Below are 6,000 nucleotides of genomic sequence, written 5' to 3'. Positions count from 1 at the left end.
TTTACACTCCTATTTCGGGTCATGATGCTAGAAGCTAGAGTCCTTATTTTAATATGTTAAATAGGAGTGTAAATGTAAAGAATGGAAGTTATAGTCTTCATTTTCAAATTTCATAACATATATATAGTCTATATTTTCAAATTTCGTAACATATAGTCCACTTTTTCAAAAACACTAAAAGTTATGGTCTTATTTTAACAATTAGCTCATCATTTTCCAATGAAAATTTTTACAATCAAAGTAAATGCACCATAAGGAAAAAAGAGTACTCATCTACTACAAAAAAAAAAATTAAACAAAAAGCAAACACCAACGAGAGCCCTAAAGAGATCATAATAAGGGGAATCTGATAAAGCAAAAATTAAACCCTTCTTATGATAACAAACTGAAAACAGCCGCAAAAACTAAAAAGAAATCGCCATAAGCCCCCAAGCAGAATCCGTAGACCAACTATTCGACAGAAAGACGCCATTATCAAACATCCTCCAACAATTTATGCAATGAAAATGAGCAATGCGTAGACGAAGGATCGCCCAAGTGATGATCATAGAAACAAAAAAATAACTCTCTCCTACACGAATTCACAATGTAGAGAAATTCACGAGCGAAAGAAAGGCCATCCGCCAACTGTTTGAAGAAAGGCCAGAGCGAGTTTGAACAAAAAATATGCTCATTGCACATTCGCGCAGTGGCCATGGGCGGAACTCTCATGAACGTCTACACGAGAGATTTTGTGTTTTTATATAATTATACGATACAAGAGTATTTTGATTACAATGACTACTATTTCCTCGGACGCCCGTCCGCCGAGGAATGGGGGGACGGCCGCGAGCAGTGTCGGACAACGTGTTGGTGTTGATGAAATGGAGGGCGGAGGTCCTGTCGGAAACGTGGTGGTCGTTTGCAACGCCCAAGGACACGCTACCGCATTTGAACCGAGTCAACTGCAAGAATAGTATCACACTAGATTTGGTTATTTCCAATTAGGATGCGTTTACTTTTCGGGTGTGTTCTGTTTAGTTGATAAATTTATCATGAAAAAGAGAGCCATAACAAAAAAATTCTTCCTTTAAATTCCATCTTTTCTTTTTGTTTTCTACAAAAAAAAAAAAATCACCAATTTTCATTCCTCATTTTCACTTGAATGAGGAATCATATTATCACATCAAAAATAGAGAGATGACATTTTTTCCTTTTTGAAGTGAAAAGAATGAATAAGGAAGGATGAAATTCACTTTCGTAAAAAATGAGGGAAAATAAATGAAGCATTTAAAAGGGGAATTTTTTGTCATCCCTTATTTTACAATGATAAATCTATCAATCAAAGAGAACACACCCTGATTGTAAATTTTTATTGAAAAATGATGGATAAGAAAATATGAGAAAATATTATATTTTCCTCTCTTTTTATCATATACTCCTATTTACTAGAGAAATATTTATTTATGTATACTTTGTTTATCATATACATTTATTTACTTTATTGGAAATGAGTGGATAAATTATTAAATATACCATATTGCCCTTATTATATAAATTGCTGAAACAATATCCACTACAAAAAAGCGCCGATTTACCGGCAAGATTTACCGGCTGCAGCTTCGCCGCCGGCGATTACCGGCGGCTTTCCAACGGCGGAGCTGCCGACCCGTAGATTTAGAATATAAGGCGTTGATATCGGCGGCAAAATCGCCGCCGGTAAAAATAAAGGCCGCCGATAAAGGTCAATTAATTTTTTTTTTTAATTTAGAAATAGCGGCGGCAATTTACCGTCGGTGATTAGCGGCGGCAAGATTGCCGCCGGTAATTGGGTATGCGGGTCGGGCTTTAGCGGCGGCAATGGGCCGCCGCTAATTTTAAGCCCAAATTCGGGCTTCCAGCCCTAACTGCAACCAGAATAGCCCCCCTCCTCCAGCCCCCCTGCCCTGCTGCTGCCGCCTGTCGCCGTCGCCGGTCACCGCCGTCGCCTCGACTGCAAAGGTTGTTTGCATCTGCGGCAACAGCCGAAAATATGCGATGGCATGCGACTTCAATAGAAGATGGGATCATGAGCCACCCAGCAGACTCTCCGGCATGGAAACACTTGAATTCAGTATATCCTAGATTCGCCGAGGAGATAAGAAATGTGAGATTAGGCCTCTCTACAGATGGTTTTGCCCCATTTGCACAATCAGGGCGTCAATATTCTTCTTGGCCGGTTATTGTCATACCGTATAACTTGCCTCCGTGGTTGTGCATGAAAGAACAATTCATGTTCCTCACAGTCCTCGTGCCTGGACCATCTAACCCAAAGATGAAGTTGGACGTTTTCTTACAGCCACTGATACAAGAGTTGAAATATTTGTGGGAGGTTGGTGTGAACACTTATGACATATCGTTGCAGCAAAATTTTCAGATGCGGGCAGCTCTGATATGGACTATTAGTGATTTTCCAGCGTACGCTATGTTGTCTGGGTGGGGTACAACTGGGAAATTGGCATGTCCACAATGTAATAAATACTTAATATTATATATATATTACCTTATATATATTATATTATAAATATATATATATATATATATATTAAGTATTTATCTAATAAATAAATATATATATATATATATATATAGGGGCGCGCTCCAGTGAGACCCCATATTTTTCGTGAAACACTAGGACAATGAATAAGACATATAATACTAATGAACAAAACGTATATCTAATGAACAAGATGTATATACTGATGAAAAATAAAATTTTAAAAATTCGTAATGAATAAGACATATATACTGATGAACAGGGCCGTATATACTGATGAACAATGCAGTATATACTGATGAATAACAAAATTTAAAATATTCTGCTCCCTCCAGGATTCGAACCCTGCGAAAAAAAATCACCCTCCAGATACAATATCAGCCACATGATTGATAAAATAAACGCATCGGATCGTGCCCTAGATCTCACTAAAATTAGGGGGTCTCATTGGAGCGGCCCCCTATATATATATATATATATATATAAATATAGGGAGAGGTTCAAGAAAGAACTATAAATAAAAAAAGAACGGAGAACCATTTTCAGCCATTCGATTATCAAGATCTACGGTGGGTGTATCATCTTGTTGGATGAATGCAGATCCTGGGTTCGAATCCTGAATGGAGCAATTTTTTTTTTTTTGGAGTGCATTAATTTTAACAGCGAATGCATCAATTTTTACAGTGAATGCATTAGATTTGATGGTTCTCACGTTCTCACAAATAATGTAGTTCTCTCTAGAACCACACCCTATAAATATATTACCTTATTTATCCTATATAAATGCATGAACAGCTCGTGGATGGTGAAGTCCCCCCAACTGCATCTAACTACAGCACTTTCCTCCGCCTACACATGTACGCAGATGGAACTTTTGTGTCAGAAAAGGATGCCAACCTTGATGTAAATGTTTAAGTTTGAACAAATATTAGTAATACATAGTAAAATGTATTTATTTTATAATAATTGTGTATTGTTATGTATGAATTAGGCGGAGATTCATCGCGTTGCTGCTGAGACAGGACGAGAGGACCGACTCGATGAGGTCTACTTGGAGCTCATACGTCCCGGTAGGTCACGACTGTACGGCACTGGAAGTGCCGGTGTGAGCCAGTTTAGTAGGTGGTCTATTAGCAGTACAGGCTCTTCCCAAATGTCTCAGCTGATGTATGAGACTCGGATCTCCACACTGGAGGAGCGTCTCCAAAGGGCTGAGGAGGATAGGGCGGCCCAAGAAGCAGCACGTGAGGCCGAACGAGCCGCACGTGAGGCCGAACGAGCAGCACGTGAGGCCCTTGAGCAGCGGATGAGTCAGTTTGAGGAGATACTGAGGCGGTCGGGTCAGCTACCTTGAGCATCACTTCTATGTATCTATATCATGTTGAACTATATATTTTATTTATGTTATGTTTCTGAACAAACACAATTACACTTGAACTTTGTTTAACATTTGTGTTTTGTTGAACAATTTAATTGTTTTATGTTTTCAAATCGTCCTATTTATTGTGAGTGAATTCAAGGTATGCAAATGAATTCAAAATACACTATAATTACAAAATGAAAATACTTATACTCTATAACGTAGATTGATAAAAAAAAATTAATAACATATTAATTAATAAATAGATATATTGTTTCGACATAAAAATAAGGACATATATGCAAATGAATTCAAAAATACATTAAAACTATCAAACTAAAATACTTATGATTAATAAACTATATTGATAAAAAAAAAAAAATAATAAATATTTATTTGCCATAAAAATAAGGGCGGCACGAGACTGGTCCGTAATTAACAACATCACTTGGATATTATCTCGTCATATTCAAATGTTATGAATATATGATATATATTGTATATTGAAATAGCCTTTAAATGATTTAATAGGTAATAGATATATCAATTATACGAGTGTTCTCTACTGGGGACAATTCAAAAGGAACTTCGAGGTTAAGCGTGCTTGACTTAGAGCACAACTAAGATGGGTGACCGACTGAAAAGTTCGCCTAAGGTTTGAAATATTGTATAAATACGAAAATATTAGTGGAGATAAATAAATAAATAAATAAATAAGGTAAATAAAATAAATAATTTAAATAATTATATAATTAAAATAATTATTTAAGTAATTAGCGGCGGCATGGGCCCGCCGGTAATCTCCCAACATCGACGACCATCGGTGTGGTGGTGGTGATCACCGGCGGCATCTCTACCGCCGCTGATTACCGGCGGGACGTTGCCGCCAGTAATCAGCGGCGGCGAGAACCGCCGGTAAATGTTCGGGAAACCACCTGAGTTTCCCGATAAAATCTACCGGCGGTAGGGCCGCCGGCAATCACATCTCCGACGAGATTATTACCGGCGGCAGAGGGCCGCCGGTAATGGAATAGCCGGCGGCCGCCCCTTTTTTACCGACGGGAATTGCCGCCGGTAATCCCTTATTTTTTTGTAGTGATCTTAGTCGGAACTTTCAAAGGTAAAGTGGAAAATTAAAAAAATAAAGTATTGAAAAATATTTTCACACCACTACTCAAAGATAATATTATTGAATATTGAAGAGAAAATGAGTGAAAGTGAGCTGTCCGATAAAATATTTCATCTTTTTCGAAGAAAAAAATTTCTATCAGGGGGCGTTTACTTTGCATGATTGATTATATGTAGGATTGAGTATTTTTATCCTCAATTGTAGGATATCTTCAATCCCACCCTTTTCATGGGATAAGAATCAAGCAAAACTTGTTTGAAGGATAAAAATAATTACAGGCCTTGGGATATTTCAAAGTTGCAATCCATCAAAGTAAATAAAGGATTAGCCTTACTATTTTTTATCTATCAAGCCTAATCCTCCAAAGTAAACACCCCGTACACATATGAAAATAATGAAAAAATTGTGAAAATGTATGTATTCTCTCATTTTTCATGAAAGTAAACGGACTATTATAGGAGAAGTGAGAAGAGACCTGCAACAACAAAAGTGGGAAGCTGGAAATCCCCGGCGAATGATGGACTTTGGGGATGGGGGAGACGTCGGTGGTGCGGGCCCCGAAATTACCCAAGTCATCGACTGCAGCGTCGCACTCCGCCACCACGGACAACACTCCCTCGCCGTTGCAGTTAATCTAGATGCGCCCGTTATCCGCCTTCTCCAGCCTCCCTGCATAGGGGTAGAAGTCACCACTAAGGGCATTTACTTTTTAGGACTAGTCCAGATACATGATAAACATAAACGAATATTTGACCAAGAACTAAAGAGTAAAAGAAGAGAAATTGATAATATTAAAAAGACAAATGACTGTGAAGTTTCTTACAGTTTCTTAAAAGGAGTATTTTTGACAAAACTAGTGTACAACACATGTTAAGCCAATGAATAAATAAAGTACTCCTCTTTCAGTAGATGATCTGATTTTCATATTTAAATTAATAAATATATAAAAGCAATCTTGGATATATATGTAAAATGTTGTCATGTTAATAGCTCCAT

The 6,000-nt window shown here is 37.6% G+C and overlaps 1 long non-coding RNA gene across 1 annotated transcript; it reads right to left on the bottom strand.

Moving 5' to 3' along the window:
• Positions 1 to 305: 305 nt before the first annotated feature.
• On the bottom strand, positions 306 to 5,781 carry LOC130988040 (uncharacterized). Its single transcript, XR_009089956.1, has 2 exons — positions 5,480 to 5,781; positions 306 to 944 (listed from the first exon to the last, which is right to left on the bottom strand). It is a non-coding gene; the product is annotated as an uncharacterized LOC130988040 (long non-coding RNA).
• Positions 5,782 to 6,000: the final 219 nt, after the last annotated feature.

The sequence above is a fragment of the Salvia miltiorrhiza genome, chromosome 6 (genome assembly GCF_028751815.1).
Source record: "Salvia miltiorrhiza cultivar Shanhuang (shh) chromosome 6, IMPLAD_Smil_shh, whole genome shotgun sequence".
Classification (NCBI taxonomy): domain Eukaryota; kingdom Viridiplantae; phylum Streptophyta; class Magnoliopsida; order Lamiales; family Lamiaceae; genus Salvia; species Salvia miltiorrhiza.
Note: the sequence above shows the minus strand (reverse complement) of the source record. Positions and strands in the feature narration are given on the sequence as shown.